This window comes from Equus quagga, chromosome 4 (genome assembly GCF_021613505.1).
Source record: "Equus quagga isolate Etosha38 chromosome 4, UCLA_HA_Equagga_1.0, whole genome shotgun sequence".
Lineage (NCBI taxonomy): Eukaryota > Metazoa > Chordata > Mammalia > Perissodactyla > Equidae > Equus > Equus quagga.
The window spans coordinates 138,433,014-138,450,836 of NC_060270.1; positions in this window are offsets into that span (position 1 = coordinate 138,433,014).

Genomic DNA, 17,823 nt, shown 5'->3' on the forward strand with positions numbered 1-17,823 from the left:
TTCGGTTTGAGTCAAGTCTGATGTGTCTTCATAATTAAAATCAGGTTATTGATCTTCAGCAAAAATAGCACAGAAGTCATGCTACATTCTATTTTTTTTCTTTGAGGAAGATTAGCCCTGAACTAACATCTGCCACCAATCCTCCTCTTTTTGCTGGGGAAGACTGGCCCTGAGCTCACATCCGTGCCCATCTTCCTCTACTTTGTATGTGGGATGACTACCACAGCATGGCTTGCCAAGTGGCGCCATGTCCTCACCCAGAATCTGAACCGCTGAACCTGGGGCTGCCAAAGTGAAACATGCGCACTTAACCGCTGCCCACCGGGCTGGCCCTGCTTCATTCTTTTAATTGCATCTAATCAAGTGACTCATAATCTCGGTTTGTTACATTACTGATAATGTTCATTTTGATCACTTAACTAAGGCAGTGTCTGTCAAACTTCCCAACTGTGAAATACTCTTTCCTCGTTATGGTTAATAAATAGTTTCTGTGGAGGAAATTTGAAATTTTGGACACCTTCTGTTCCTTATGAAAATTTCAATTTATTCTTTTGTTCATTTATATTTCTATGGTTACCTATTTTGTTCAATGGGTAAACACTTGTTGCTATCATTGCTTTATTTTGATCTTTAAATTGTCCCATCCTTGGCCAGTGGGAGCCTATTCAAACTGGCTCTGATGTCCTTCCACTTCATCCCCAGCATTCTTTCAGCATGTCCTTGCTTTTTGGCAGAACAAGATATTCCAGGCTCAACTCCTGTTTTCCCTGCCCTGTGCTGGAATCAGTCATTTCTCCACGGAGCCCTGGTTTCTTTGAGTGGGCAATGGTTTTTAGAAGCCAAGATGCAGGCATTAGTAAATGCTCATTTCTATTGGGATTTCCCTATTCCTAGGCCCCTCAGGGGGCAGCACTGGGATACAGATGTAAGTGTGTGTGCATATATGTGTGTATACAAATATATATACATAAATAATATGTTGTATATTTAAATATAGATGTAAATGTGTGCATATACATATGCATACCTATATGTATAATTATAGATGGAAATGTGTATATATATATGCATGAACATATATACATATATGTGCATACATACACATATTTACATCTATTTTATTTCTGCACCTACTTATATATGTTGAAATCCACGAGTTTACACTTGTGCCTTTAATTCAAATACAACACCACATGGTTCATTCTAGATTTTTTCCTTTCTACTATTTGTTCCTCTTATGACAGTGAGAAACTCGACTCTTCTTATCCTGACTATGTTTACTTATTTGATGGATCCCCCGGTGTGAACCCTTTCCCATCTTGGTTGCGTGCCCTCCCCACGTGGTGGTTCCTCTCCCAGCCTGGGCTCTGACTCCTCGTTCCCGGCTGCCCAGGCCTGGAATTGGCCAGCTTGGGCTCTGGTGCCTCCCGCTGACCTCTCCCACCCCATGGATGTCCTTCTACCCTGTTTGGGCTCTAACGCCCCAGGCTGGGTGGATCCTCCATCCGCAGTTGGGGCTGCAGTGGCTCCGCTGGCCGGCACCATGAGGTGGCTAACCTCGCGTCTCTCTGACCCCGCCACCCAGAGTCTGTCCATCACGTTCATTTCCAGTTGCCACCAGTGGTTCTGGTTTGCTGCCTTTTATCGACAGTCATTCCTTCCTTCCCGGTCTCACGTCCTCACTTCCCTCTGGTGTTTCCGTCACTTCTCACATCAACTGCTTACGTGGGAATCCTGTAGCATCCTCTGCTTCTGGGGAAACTCCAGTTCGGACCCCCATTGCCCCTCCAGGCCAAGGTGAAACGGTGGTTTTCCACTGCTGCTGGCTGCTGGTGCTTCGTCCTCCCTTGTTTCTGGACTCCAGCTACGCCTTTGCAAACAACCCCTTCATTACCCTCTTCACTTAACCCTTAGACTGTCACCTATCTGTCACCTATCTTCAGAGACTGACTGAATCACACCGCAAAGTGGCTTGCTTCTTCTACTCCATCCCCTTCTGTGTCCAGTGCCCTGGGACGCAGAGTCCTCCTGGGGTCCGATCTCTTCGATTAGGAGTATTAGCTTGAATTCTGATGGATAGAATTCTCTACCTTGTTATACGTTTTTCTTTGTTAAATTCACACTCTTCACAAGAGGAGATCACTTTTTCTCTGTGGGACCCAAGTCCTCTTCCCACACGTAACTCCTTCCACTTTTTGTTTTTCCTTTGCACTAAGTAGATAAGATTTCTCTTGCTGCCATGGAAGACAGGCTATGTTCAGCCTACATGCTAGCCAAGCTTTGGTCTATGAAAATGAGGAGCTAGGGAATTTGAAATTTTCCAGGTGGGTGAACGCATCAGTATCAACATTTAACCCCCACCCCACAGGTCTGTGTTCTCAGTGTCAAGAGGAAGGTGGTGAATTCACGGAGTCTTTCCTACCTAAAGCCGAGCTGACCTTCGGCTTTCACTCTAGGCTGCCTTTTACTTCTGTCTGTCTTGTTGGTTAGTGTTTGGGAACTCAAGTTATGAATCTGAGCTGTCCTCCACCTTGCCGTATTGTCCGCCTAAGGCAGTGAGACTGTCATCAAATCTAGAAATAACCTCTAATACCAGCCGTTGTGGACTCTCACTTCTCAATCTTCCAAGTCCATTCATCCTCTTGTCATTTCAGGGACACACTCTAACCATGACTAAAAATCGTCCTTTCTCCCTTCGTCTCCTTAGCATAGCGCGTCCTACAATTTTTTTCATTTTCAGGAAGCAAATAGCAATGGTTAGGCAGATTCACCGGGAAGCTGGTCTCTGCAGGTAGAACTGGTCAGATGCCTCCAACTAGACTGTGGACACCTACCCCTGACCTCTCTTTAGGAAGAGTCTCCACTGAGGCAGGTTAAAAACCAATCTCTTGTTTCGTATGGGAGAGTATCTAGTCTTCATGTAAATGAAGAGTAAGATGTATGGTTCTTTGACAAAAATACTGAATCCCATGGGTGACTTCTCCTTGGTGTGGTCCCCTCCACTCCATCCTCTTGGCTTTAAGGAGACAGCCCCAAATGACTGCAGCTTGTCTAATGGATGTGGCACTCTTTTCTGTCATTATTCCAATAATTTGGAAGTCGTGGTGAAATGCTCTCTTGAGCTAGGCTAGGAAGATGATTTGAATTCCAAACGCAGCCAAATACCTTATCCAAAAGTTCCTCTAAAGTCCCCAGGATAAAATCCAGATACCTCTGAACCCACTCATTAACATCAAAAGAAATGCCATTCCCTCAGAAATACATTTTAACTGAAAAGCTACCTTTTCCCAGTCTTTTGAGAGCATGCCAAAATGGGGATGGGTGTAATTCGCAAAGCGCAGTAAAACTTCACTAAAAAAACCCTTTTCCTCATTATCACGGCCTCTTTCATGCTTAGAGGCAGCTCTTGAAGCAGCTCCGCCCTCTTTTTCTTCTGCTAGAGCCTTCCCTAAGCAGCCCGCACATCTCTTCCATCTCCTCCCCATATTTTTGCATTCAAAGCACTTGATAAAATAGTTTTCTCTTTCTTGCTAATTCACATTGTCCCTGTATTGGTTTCCTATGGCTGTTTTAACAAATCATCACAAACTTGGTGGCTTAAAAAAATGCAAATTTATTCTCTTACCGTCCTGGAGGCCGGAAGTCTGAAATAAGTTTCAAGGGGCTAAAGTCAAGGCGTGGGCAGGGCTGGTCCCTCTGGAGGCTCCAGCAGGAATCCATTTTCTCTCTTTTCCAAAGTTTCTGGTGTCTGCCAGCCTTCTTAGGCTTGTCATCACTCTAGCCTCTGCTTCTGTAGTTACACTGCCTTCTCCATTTCTGTTGTGGAATCTCCCTCTGCCTTTCTCTTAAAAGGACACTTATGATTACTTTTGGGGCCCATCTGGATAATCTGGGTTTATTCCCCATCTCAAGATCCTTAACTAATCCCATCTGCAAAGCCCCTTTTGCCGCATAAGGTGACCCGCAGGTCCCAGGGGTTAGGACGGGGAGATCTTTCATGACCGTTATTCAGCCTACCACACTCTGCTAACCACCCGGGGTTTTTGGAGTGGCAAATCCCCTATAAACCTTTCCCCACTCCCAACCTGGGTCCCTATGCTTAGGACTCCCCACCTCCTTCCGTAATTCTCTCTTTCTGAAACTCCGCACCCTTCCTGGACAAAGCTGCAGTTATAGATTCTTTAGACTCTTTCCCTATCCAGTGGGCCAGGTTCCAAGTCTGAGTCCTACAGTCATGATTAGTCTTAGACTTCGGCCCACTGGATGGCTGACACTCATGACTCTTAGCAGAGCAGGCGCTGGAGTGGAGGGAGGGTGGGTCAATAAGGGCTTCAGTCCCATGGGCAATGGTGAACTCAACGTCCAGTCTCCTTTTCATTATATCCACCAAAGGGAGCTGCAGACCCATTGAGTTGTTTGCTAGTTGGTCCATTATAGGAGGCACATTCCTGAAGAACAAACTACACTTGGGAGTCAGTACAGTTTGAACTCATGTTAAGAAAAGACTCAGTTGCCTCACTTAGCCAGGAACCTGCCCTGTCCTTTGTGTCATTGGGTGCCCATCACTGTGAAATAAAGTTTTCCTCTTGCTTCATCTGACAGGGCCTGCCAGAATCCTAAAAGAAGCTGACATTAGCTTTTACTGGCTCTTCACTTCATAAATGTGGGAAGTGGGCAAGACTTAATTCCATTATTTTGGGTCAGAGTTTCCCTCTAATGGAAATCAGGGTGGGGATCTTCTGTTTTCCTTCATCCACAGTATATAGTAAATGCTGCGGGGTCTGAATTTATTTCCTAGCAACAGTCGAGAAAAATAGCTATTTCTCGGAAGCACTTCTCTTTTAACAAAAAGAAACTCAAGTGAATGAACACGAGAAATATGGGAACCATTGACTGTCTTCCAGTTGAAGCTTGGATCCAGCCTAGCATTTCCCAAACAGGGCTTTGAGAGTAAGTCCTATTGGTATGCGAGGAGCAAAGGAGTGATTTAAAACAATTGAAATGCCTCTCCATCCTTCCCATCCCTGCCTAGTTCCACTCTCCCACAGTAAAGGAACAATTACTTTATGTTGAGCTCTGGATTTCAAGCAAAATATTATAGAAACTCAGCTGTCCAGATTTTCAAATGTCTAGAATGATCAGTTTTATGAGATCAGTGAAGGCAAGGCCTGAGATATCAAATCTGATCCCAAGGATAAGTGTTCATAAAGCTCAGCAGAACAACCACAGAATCTTCCCTTCAACCACAGCATCTCCAAGGATCCACAGTCCAACTTTCAGTTGGTGCAGAGAAGTAAAACGACTTCCCGTGGTTACATTCCTGGTATCAGAAGCAGAGGGGAAACTGTACCTCTTATTTCTGACATCATGGCTTATCTCTTTTTCCACTTGCTTTATTTTACCCAACCCAACTTGACATACCCTATAGCCTCTCCCTAAACAGTCATTCTCCCCTCTTATCTCCCACCTTCTTCCACCCACAGAGGGAGACTGAAGAGGCTAAAGAAGGAGGAGGGAGCGGGCAGCAAGTGGAGGTGAGCCAACCGTGGGAGAAGGAGCCTCTCTCTTCACCAAGCCTTGTCACCACCCCAAGCCCTGCCTGCCCTCAGGGCCAAGGTTGTCCCAACAACCCTTCCCCATCCAAGTGCTAAGCACACATGAGAAGCTCTACTCAAAACTGTTTTTGAATGAAGGGGTCGGAGGAAATGAGAGCTAGATTCCTAAGTTCTGGGACTCAGACTCTATCCTTCCACTCCCACTAAATCCTTCCAGTTTATTTGCAGCTCTCCTAATCACCTTCTCTAAAACCTGAGATTTATGCCATTACCTCATCATTACTCCAGCAAGAAAAAGCTTACCAGTACACTTTTGTGTCTAGGTTTCTTCTGGGAAGCACTCTGAGTAAGAGAATTGTTCTTGTCAGTCACTAAAGCGTCAGAGCCCTGCGACAATCTTATCAGAATCTATCTTTTCATCTAGTACCACAACTTCAGCCGGTGTAATCCACTTACCTAACTACCAGTCCATAAGATGGCTTATCTTTAGGCTTTGTCACTGGTTTGGATATATTTAATATATATAATAAGCACAATGAAAAAGACCTCTGGCATCACTATTTATCAGGGCAATGCAATTAAAACCACAACAAGACAGCACTCACTCCCCACTGGTAAGGCTAAGATTAAAGCATGGCCAGATATGGAGCAACTGGAACTTTCATTCATTTTTAGTGGGAGTGCCAAATGGTGAAGCCACTTTAGAAAACAGATTGGCAATTTCTTATAAAGTTAAACACCCCCTTACCATATGACCTAGCAATTCTACTAGTAGGAATCTTCCCAACAAAATGAAAATACATGTCTTCACAAAAACCTGTATGCAAATATTCATGGCAACATTATTCATAATAATGGAAAACCAAAAACAACTAAAATGTCCATTAACTGATGATACTCAGGTCCAAAAATCATGGTAGGCTGCCTTGTGATAAATACAGAAATAACTCATTTAAGCACTAAGTTTAATTGTTAGAATCTCAGCTGAGCCTTTCAGAAAGAATTTACAGACGACAAAAGAGAAAAACGAACCCCCAGACACAGATCCTATGATTGAAGAAAAAGATGGAGCAGAATGAAATTCTACTCAAATCCTGGAACATCCAAAAGCTAAGGGAAAACAGCAGTGGTTTGAGGATCCCGGGCAGAGAAATCAGCTTTCACTAGGACCCCCAGGAAGAAAACATCCTGCAACATTCGTAGGAGCTTCAGTTTAGAGAGCTACTGAGGGCGAGACTCCAGCAGAAAAAAATGTGGGGAGTCAGGTAATATCTTTTCTAGGAAACTGGCTCCATAGGCCCAAGCAATTCTACTTCAAGAGGCCAAGGGAGCAGCCACTGTGTCATAGGACTGAAATGCTTGCCAGGAAATTGGCATGGAAATGATGGTCTAAATAGATACCACACTAGGTATGGCATCAGAGCACCTGAAATACAGACTTGAAGGGAAATGAAAATAAGATCTTGTGACTGGTACAGTAACCACGTTCTACAAAGATCTACTCTTTCTGAGAAGGCTGCGGTGTCTTTAACACCTGTCTCAGGGGAGAGAGATAGTGAGCTCTTGGATTTTCCCACAGAGGTGATAGTAACCTCTTAGGAGAAATTAACCTTTAGGAGAAATTTTCTCCCAATTGGCTTTAAGTTCATAGCCACGGACTTTAGATAATGGACCATCAGCTGATTGGCATCCTGGCAAGACTAGAATTCAGAGCTTCTCTTCTCTGCTGACCTTCCTCCCTCAGGACCACTGACTCACTGCCATGGTCTTTGGCCACATTAATGTGGCTCTAGACTAACTATCATGTTCAGGAAATAGTTTTGCCTGAGATGAGCTTTCTAGGGGCTGGGTTTTGTTTGTTTGGAGTTTTGTGAGTGTAGTGCTGCTGCTGTGTTAACCTGGATGTCTCTCTGGATTCTTTAAATGTTGGGGACCACAAGAAATTATGCTCATTTCAGTGACGAAAATCTCGGGCAGCGCTCGTTGAAAGAACCCAGACTCCACTAGGTGTCTGAGCCTTTATCCTTCAGCTGAGCTGAGTAGGACGGAACTCGGGGAGGGAGAATTAAGGTCGTTAATTCTTTGGCACATTAAATTATTTGGACATTAACTTGTAAGAGAATTTAATCTTTGGACTTCAATTTCTTCTGGGAATTTCACAACAGGAGGGAGTTTATATGCAAATTTCGGGCACTTTTATGTTGTTGGAAATTTATTAGTGGAATATGTTAGCGTTGTCACTTAATCATCTTGCCTAACCTCTGGTGAGCTATATCAGGCAGTGTAGTTGGGCATAATTTGGAATGAGACATAGAAGAGGGAGCAAATTCTCAGTCCTGGACGCTATGTAGATTTGGAGTTAATCTAATGAGTGCGCTGTCTGAGAGCATTTTTATGCTTCCACAGGAGGATGCCACAGGAGCAGTCAGTGGTACTGAGGAAACAGCCCATGAAGGTGGAACTAGACTGCCCGGATGAACAAGTGACATCCTCCCATTCAGAGGAGTATCACTCCCTCGGTTGATATAATTCATGGTGAATCCCAAAGGATAAGAGAAAAAACACAGGAAATGATTGAGGGAACCCCTCATTCCTCAATCTCATTTTTTTAAATATGAGGGTCCTTAAATAACATCCTTGTCTTTTATCCGTCTTCCTTCTTACCCCACCCCTTCTGATGGTAGGAGATTGCATTGGTCCATGTTGATCCATTTGGTGGAGCCGATCTATTACAAAGTTCCAAGCACTAGGATGCTAATTTGTATTATTTTCTCTCCATCCTGGGTCAGTGTGAGGCAAAGATTCTGGATAGTGTTTTATTTTCAGATCCAAGTTTTTCCCTTGAGTGGGATTTCCTAAGGTCTAACCAGACTATGAATGGAGGTAGTATGGTAGACAGTGGTTAGTTAACAGTAATTAACAGTTAACTTATTGCATAAGTTAACCACATGCTCCACCTTTGCCTTCATAGTAAGAAATCTAACATTTTGATCATTTTGATCTCCATTTTCCTGACTCCAATCGAGAGTCTATTTCCCAATCAGTTTTTAACTTGGATGGGGAGTAGAGGTGTGGGTTGTTTTTTTTTTTTTTTAACTCTCTCAAACCAGAGGCATCAAGACGAAATCACAAAGAGAGTGGAGAGTAGGCTGTGTTGGAGACAAGCCAGTGATCTGAGTATGCGTGAAAGTGGTGGGAAATAAGCCAGGAAATGTAGTTTGGGGCCAAACGTAGTTAATGGCTTTAGATTTAATTTTTTTAGCAAATGAGGGAAGTATTTGAGCAGGGCAGACATATTTCCAGAGACGAGAGTTTTCCAAAAACGAATCTAGTGGCAGTATGTAATAGGCTTTGTGGGCCATCCAGTCTCCATGGTAACTATTCAACTCTGCTATTGTAGCATGAAAACATCCATTGACAATACATGAATGAACGAACAAGGCTGTGTTCCAATAAAACTTTATTTACTAAAAGCTCCATCCAACAGACCATGGTTTGCTGATCCCTGGTTTAGAGGGCTATGACACCAGCGCTGGTATTCAACTGTCATCTCTGAGCTCTAAACACACCCTTTCGTTCCATTCCCTGAGATGCTGGGGTTGGGACTCTGCAAACCACATTTCTGTTTTGCCTGCTGCTCCCTGTGAGGTCTGGAGCAGGGAGGAGGGACGCAGCCTTCCTGAATGGCTTGCTATTCCTGTCAGGATCATCACAACAATGGTCTTCACCTGGAAGCTGCAGTCGGTTCTGATTTCCAGTTTCTTCCCATTTGCCCAGAAGTAGCTCAAATAGAGCCCTCTCCCCAGATGCAGGATTCCAAGTCCTAATAATCCTAAATTCTTCCTGCTGTTCCAACAGCCCTATGAGCGGTAGCAGCCTCCCGCAGTAACTGTCTTTGTGTTACCTTAGAATTCCCTTTTGCTTTGTCTTTTCAACTCTCTGATGCCTATTTAACCTATTTCCTGTGTTAAATTCTGTTAGAATGACTGGTGTGGTTTCTGTTTCTCTAACTGAACTCTGATGAATACAGAACTATATTCTGCATAGACTAGGGTTCTATGTAGGGATATAGACAGAAAATACAACAAGTACAGTCTTAGAGGGATACGTGGCGAGTCTACTTTTAGAAACGGTGAGTTTGAAGTCCTGAAAAATTAATCACGTCTAGATTTCTAGCTGGCAATTGGATATTAGAAAAAGTCAGCGATGTATCACTTACATAAAGGTGCTCTTTATATGAGTAGAGATCAACAACTAGGAAAGTCTAGCTAGAATGGAAAGTAGAAATGGGAAACACCTTCAATTTTGAGAGAAATGATGAGGAAAAAGGAAAGACAATGAACATGACAAAGAAATAATTTTTTTAGGGGCAGAAGGAAAACCTGCAGATTATAAGAAGCAAAGAAAAGAATGAGTTTCAAGAAGAAGGAGGTCAGAGTGGGCGAATCCTATAAATATCAAGGGAGATTACTGGTGACTTCCCAAAGGGTAGTTTTAATAGAACAACAAAATTAGAATTGGAAGATTTGGTAAGAGAAACGAGGCCAGTAAAAACTGTCTTTTCTTTTTTTTTAAGTGAAGACATTTGATGGTGAAAGGAAGATGAAAATTATACGGAGATCTACAAGTCTAAATAAATCAATTTTTATGTATTTATTTATGTTACTAAGGAAACCTTGAGGAAGTTTTTATGTAGAGAAGTTATCCTTGGTGAGGGACAATGGAACACACAGAGGATAAGGGAATGACACTCGTAATCCAGGGATGGAGAAAGGTGGGTGAGGGTGGGTGGGCTAGAGAACCCCACTGATGTAAAGGAAGGGCACCTCTTTATCTGAGATCCAGGTAAATTTCATGTGAGGAGGAGAGAAGCTGGGTTTGTTTTGAAAACTGAAACCATCCTAATTCCTTGTTCCTGAGTTAAACAATGATGGGACCAGATGTATTTTCCCATGTCTATGCTAAACAGTGCTGAGACCAAGCAATAATAACAACGGCTGCTATTCAGGGAGTACACGCTCATGGATGATGAGACTGTGGACCACTCTGTCTAGACCCCTCTTCAAGGAAAAACTTCCACTCTAGCTGCTGGGGAATGCTGTTGGAAGAAAGCCTTTAGCTGTCATTCCCTTCAGAGATTGGCTTACATGCAGAAAGCTGCCTTGCCAGTTACTTCCTTCCAGGGCTAGCCCATGCTGTATGATGTGGACCAATGTGGGACATTTCAGATGAGTCATTTTAAAGACATAGAGCTCCCTATGGGGATTGACTGACTGTGGAGCTTGCATCCCAGCTTGACCTCTCTCCTTGGCCAATCCGGCTTCCTCCCCCTCCATCACACAGGTGATGATCTCAAGGGTACTCCCTAACAATCATCCTGAATTCTAAACGTGCTCCAGAGTCTGCTTCACGGACAGCACAACCTGTGATGCCAGCTCGACAGCTTACTTCTAACAGCTTGCCCATCAAGACTCACTTTAACATCTATGCCTCAATGTACCCTCCAAATCAGCTTATTTTGTCATAAACTCAGCCCAATCCCAACCAGCTCCTGCCTTCAAGCCCTGCCTTAAAGTCATCCAGCTTAGACCCTAAAACTCTGTGGATAACCCAGCTCAATTTTCTATTTTCATGCTGTCAAGGTGGTGTCCTCCCTTACTTTAATAAGTTTAATAAACTTAGTTTTACTTGATTTACAGGTTTTTCTGGTGGTCTTCTAGAGAATCAATAGTTGAGAATTTCCATCAGATATCATGATTCTTCCCAGGTTTAGAAAGCCTGCTAGCTTCAGGGAAAGAGGGAAAGTTTGGAAAATATATTTTGGTCAATGTCATGAGGAATCAACTCTAGAAACCACATTTCTGTCTTGACTCGGGATTTTGCAAGGAAGAGTGATCTCCTTGGGGTACAGGGATGGCAGGAGTTCTGCCAGCTTGGGCACAGATGACATGGAATAGGACAGTCACGGTCGATAGCTGCTATCTGCACCTTGTAATTGGTGTTCCCAGAAGTCCTTATTCCTCTGATGAAGCAGCCTGGGCTATGGTGGAAGATGAGTCCCTGACACTCACTTGACTCAGTGGCCATGTGTTTCTTTGATTCTGAGCACTCTCATCTCTCTTTTCCTCCATTCTCCTAGGCTTCTCATTCCACCTCCTCCTTCCTCGGCTGCTCCAAGGTTCAGCAAGAGAAGTTTGTAGCCACAGAAGGCTTTTCCCTCTTCCTTGCCTAAAATAATATTATTGGGAATTTGAGAACACATAGACAAATACAATAATTCCCTTCCAAATAATCCTAGAGATGACACGAGAGCAATTGTGTATGAGATGAACTTTGATGTGCCCCAACGTGATATGACCTGGAGAAGAAGTCTAATCTATTCTCCCGCCTTCCACTTCATTCTTAAAGTATTCAGAGATGGACATTTCCTATATAGTTATTTTTCAGCAATTCTCACTAGAATGTGTTTCTTACGTGTTGAAATTTACACCGATATCTTCCTGCTGTTAATGAAGTAGCTCACACCACTTGCCACTGAATGCTGCTGGGACAAGTCCACCGACCCTCTCCTGATGTTGTGTTTTGTCCTTGAAGATGGTTGGTTCGTGAACCTCTTCACCTTCTCTTCTTCAGGCCAAATGGACCTAATTTTTTCCTTTATCTGATTTCCGAAAGACAGTTTCAATTGCTCTTTTTTGAAGGCATTATTGGTAAAGGCAGGGGTGGGGCATTAATTAAGTCAAGTTCAGCCCACAAAAGATCTTTAACTCAAATCGCCAGCCTTTGAGTTTTTGAAGCTTTTGAAGTTTGGGCTTATTTGAAGTCCTTTGGGTTTTCCCCTCCTTTGATTATCTTCATTATCAACAGCAAACTCTGGTGCCTGGTGTCACTAAACATGACAATTTCAAGCATCCCACCCAACTCAAACTCTCCTGCTTTGCTCGTGAAGAACACCTTGAACCACACTGGCTGTGGGGGCCATCTGGGAGCCATTTTTACTTACAGGCATAGCAAAGGCAGGACGCAGTGCTGAGAGAGAGGCTGACACTGTGGCGTGATGTCTATAATCTAGAAACTCTACCGCCTCCACAAAGAGCAGAGCAGAGGCTCTTGCCAAGCACTTTTTTTCCATAGTATAATTTGCTTTTCTGAAGAGTGGTATTTAGTGTTGCTGTAGATCAAATTAACATATGAACCTTTGAAAAAAGACAAACCTGAATTCAAAAAAGACACTTTCTTTAAAAAAAAGAAAATAGGTTGGGGCATGTTTTTTAATTGCATGCTTGAAAGAAAGTTTATAAAGTGGTTATACAATTTTCACTAATAATTTGTCTAAAATTAGTCAATTTTCTGTTCTCAAAATTATCGTGAGCTTTTCAGCTTTCGCACTTCACACCTCTTCATTTTCCCACAGTTATCACTAGCTTTGAATTTTTCAGTTTCTTTGTATCACCACCTACGTTGTCTGCAACTTCTTTGCCTTCGGGGAGAGGGAGCGAGGAGAGCGCTCGGGGGGAGCCTGGACCGGAGCTGGGCTCTCGCAGTGGAGGCCGTGACATCCTCCAGCCCCCCATGATGCCCAGTCCCATTTCACTGCCTTTGTCTGTGCACTTCTCTTCACACACTCAGTGCCCTCACTGCCAGTCACACACACGCCGGGGCTCATTTTCCTCATTTAGAAAATAGTTTCTGAAGTCTCTTCTATCTCTACAATTTTATTATTCTAGCATGTTCAGATCTTTAACTCCATCCCCAATTCTTGAATTTCAACATTTCTTTAACTCTTTCCTGGTGATAATTTCGGAGGTTTTCGGAGTCTGTGTTGTTTAGTTGGCTGCTGAGAGCTTGTGCTCAGCTCTTTATTTTGCTCAGGTGGATGAGAGGATGGTCCTTGCGTGCAAAGTACCATAAATTACATTCGCAAGATGAACTCGTATTTTTTTAGAAATTTTTTGATAAGGTCACGTACTTATACAGTCAGGCATTTCACAATTTACTCTCTAATTTCTGGGGAGCTTCTAAAACTCCTAAGGTCACTGTGGGAGTCACCTAGCCACACAGTAGTTCCTGCCCCCATTTTCCATTTTCCATTTTCCATTTTCTACCCTTCAACAACTTGCTCAGGAAAGAGGTGATCCATTTAGATTTTACTTCAATTTGGGAATTCCAATTGTCCCATTTTTTAGTATTTTTTTATTATGGCTTTTCCTTTTTTGTCCCATGAAAGTAAGATGGAGAGAAGGGGCTTGCCCCTGAGAGAATGGGCAGAAAGGAATGACTTTGCAAACAAAAACACATGGTCTTATCTGTGGCACCCCAACAGGACCAGTGTGCTTGAATTGGCCACATCTAACTTTCAGGTTTACAGAATAAGAATATATGTGACACAAGCTTCTTTTATGTGATTTCAAAAGAAAAAAAACCCCTTTTTTTTTTTAAAGATTTTATTTTTTTCCTTTTTCTCCCCAAAGCCCCCCGGTACATAGTTGTGTATTCTTTGTTGTGGGTTCTTCTAGTTGTGGCATGTGGGACGCTGCCTCAGCGTGGTCTGATGAGCAGTGCCATGTCCGTGCCCAGGATTCGAACCAACGAAACACTGGGCCGCCTGCAGTGGAGCGCGCGAACTTAACCACTCGGCCACGGGGCCAGCCCTGAAAAAAAAACCCTTTTAAAATGTTATGGATGGCAGTCGAAACGCTTCCTGGACTTAAATAGCAATTACAAGTGAGCAATTCCAAAATCAGAAACATTTGGATGAAATTCCTTGCAAAACATGGTAGAGATTTTATAGAGTATTTCAGTGTAATTACTGTCTTTTGTCACCAGCTGTCTGTCTTTTAAGAATTTATAGTGATTTTACGTTAAACTACGTTGGAAAAAAAACAAAGCAACATAGTCTCCCTTTTGAGGAAATTAAAAAACTTCCTCTGGGAGACAGAGCATTTTAATCTCTGAGTTGTCGGAGGCAAGAGTGCTTGGGCTGGGAGTGGGAAGGAAAGGGGAGCCGCGAGCTCGTAGGTGCACAGTTGGCTTAGCTTGTCTGAGGGTAAGGCGAGGCACCCAGGACAATGCAGGTGGACCCAGAAACTACACCCTAGGGCATGAGAAAGTCAGGAAGGCCTAGGCAGAAGCAGAAATCCTACAGGATCTGGAAGGAATGCCTATTCCCCAAAGAGTTACCAAACAGTGTGGGTAAATGTAGATAAAGGGGTTTCTTCTGAGAGCTCTGGGGTCCAGAGGAACAGGAAGCCAGAAATGGGTTAAAGCTGATGTAAGCATCAAAATAGCAAACGGTATGAAGATGTGTTCACATGGAGGCACAAACTAAATCTCAGGGCAAGGAAGTCACTTGCTCTGCTGTGTTCCTGACTTGGGACTTTACAGTATGTGTGTCCGACTTCTGACTTGACAACATTTATTTAGCAGGTATTATGAAGGAGGCAGGAAATGCAAAACATATCATACTCAAGAAGAGCGGCGTCTCTGGAGCATTCACAGCACTGACTCATCACTCTTCTTCTCTACCCACCTCCTTGCTGCTCCTTCCTATGTCATACCCCTTTTTTCTCTTTCACTGGTTCTTTTTTCCAGTTCTTTTCTTTCCAAGTTTTCTTTCTTGATAGCCAATGTATTCCCAAAGATTAATCTATTTTCCCTGAAGAGAATGACCATATTTCCAGGTACTTGGATATTTCTCTCTGAATTTCTCTCCATCACTTCACCCATTACATATAAATTATTCAGTACTGGGAGGGGAGTATATAGATGAGTATAATATCCATTTAAACCTTCATTTACTCATTTATCCATTAACCATTCATCGAGTGCTCAACACGTGCTAGACATTGTTTGGGATTCCAGAAATAAAGAAGTGATTGAGATGAATTTGTTGTTCTCAAGGGGAGGGGTAAGACACACAAACGGGCCTCAGAGATAGAAGTGAACAGCTGTGAAGGGCTAGCGAATGTGTAGGAATGTTTGAGAAGCATTTCATGGCCTAACATCACTCCTGTCTTTATCTTCCTTTCCTATCATTTGCTAAATTTTGGAATGTATTTCACTTTGCTATATAGTATGCATGTCTCTATGTGACATTGTATCCTCTCATTTTTTGTCATGGTTTGTGTTGTAAATAAATAAAATGAATAGAAGTCTATATTCAGGGAAGGTGGTTTTTGAGGTGGGCCTTGAAAGACAGAGTTAGGGTAGTAAGAAGGAGAAAAAGAGGCAAAATATAAAGTATATGCAAAAGCATGGGGAGATAAAAATGTTGAGGTGTTCAGGTAATGGTCGGTGGTTTTTGTGGGGGCATGGAGTACCTGGAAAGGAGTGGAAAAGAACTTTTGGAAGGAAAAGAACTTCTGGTCATACTAAGGAGATTGGACCTTTCCTTTAGTTACTGAAGAAACATTGGTGGTTTTTACAGAGAGGAGTGACGTGTTTGGCTCTGGGATGGCAGAGTGAAAAAGATGGGTTGGAGTCAGGGAAGCAAAAAATTACAAGGTAACTGCAGTAAGGGCCTGGACTAAGACCATAGTGGTAGTGGTATAAATGAAATGACCAATTTGAGCAGTACTGAAGAATCAGAGCGACAGGGCTTCAAGGATGTTTGGGTACAGCCAGTGGCAGAGAGGGAAGAGGCAGGCTTTCATCTGGATGGTGGATGCTGTCCTCATGCCCATAGACATTAAATACATGGTCCTTGAAAGTAACTTAGAATCTTTTGGAAGCAAAAAGTCACCAGCACATGAGAACTGTGTTAGTTTACCCTCCCTCACAGTTTGCAGTTTGCCATGGGTTTCCATTCCCTTGCTTGACACCCTGTGAATAACATCACAAGGCAATGCATGATCGAGTGTCAATCATGTGGTCCCAACAGTGAGGGCTATGTGTGGAGAGAGGGTGTCATGGCATGACATGAAAAATTCTGGGCTATCCAACAATGAGATATAACATTTGTAAATATTTATGCGCCCAATATAAGAACACCTAAATATATAAAGCAAATACTAACAGACCTAAAAGGAGAAAGATAGCAATACAATAATAGTAGGGGACCTCAATATCCCCCTTTCATCAGTGGATAGATTATCCAAACAGAAAATCAATAAAGGAACACTGGACTTGTACGACACATTCGACCAGATGGACTTAATAGCTATTTGCAGAGCATTCCATCCAAAAGCAGCAGCGTACACATTCTTCTCAAGTGCACATGAAACGTTCTCCAGGATAGACCATACATTAGTCCACTAAACAAGTATTAATAAATTTAAGAAGTTTGAAATTTTATTAAGCACCTCTTTTGACTACAACGGTATAAAATTAGAAATCAATTACAAGAAGAAAACTGGAAAATCCACAAATATGTAGAGATTAAACAACATGCTACTGAACAACCAATGGAGCAAAGAAGAAATCAAAATAGAAATAAAAAAATATCTTGAGAAAACACAAACGGAAGTACAACATACAAAACTTACAGGATGCAGCAAAAGTAGTTCTAAGAGGGAAGTTCATAGTGATAAATGCCTACATTAAGAAACTGGAAAGATCTTGAATAAACTGCCTAACTTTACACCGCAAAGGACTAGAAAAAGAAGAACGAACTAAGCTTAAAGTTAGTAGAAGGAAGGAAATAACAAAGATCAGAGTGAAAATAAATGAAATAGAGACTCAAAAGACAAAAGAAAAGATCAATGAAACAAAGAGCTGGATTTTTGAAAAGATAAATAAAATAGACAAACTTCCAGCTAGACTCACTAAGAAAACAAGAGAGGAGTCAAATAAACAAAATCAGAAATGAAAGAGGAGGTGTTACAACCAATGCCACAGAAATTAACTCAAAATTGATTAAAGACTTGAATGTAAGACCTGAAGCCATAAAACTCCTAGAAAAAAATGTAGAAAGTAAGCTACTTGATATTGGCCTTGGGAACGGTTTTTTTGGAATTGATACCAAAAGCAAAGGTAACAAAAGCAAAAATAAACAAGTGGGACTACATCAAACTGAAAAGCTTCTTCACAGCAAAGGAAACCATCAACCAAATGAAAAGGCAATTTATAGAATGAGAGAAAATGTTTACAAATCATTTGTCTGATTAGAGGTTAATGTCAAAAATATATGAGGAACTCCAACAACTGAATAGCCAAAAAACAATCTGATAAAAAATGAGCAGAGGATCTGAATAGACATTTTTCCAAGAAAGACATACAGATGGCCAACAGGAACATGAAGATGTGCTCAACCTCACTAATCATCAGAGAA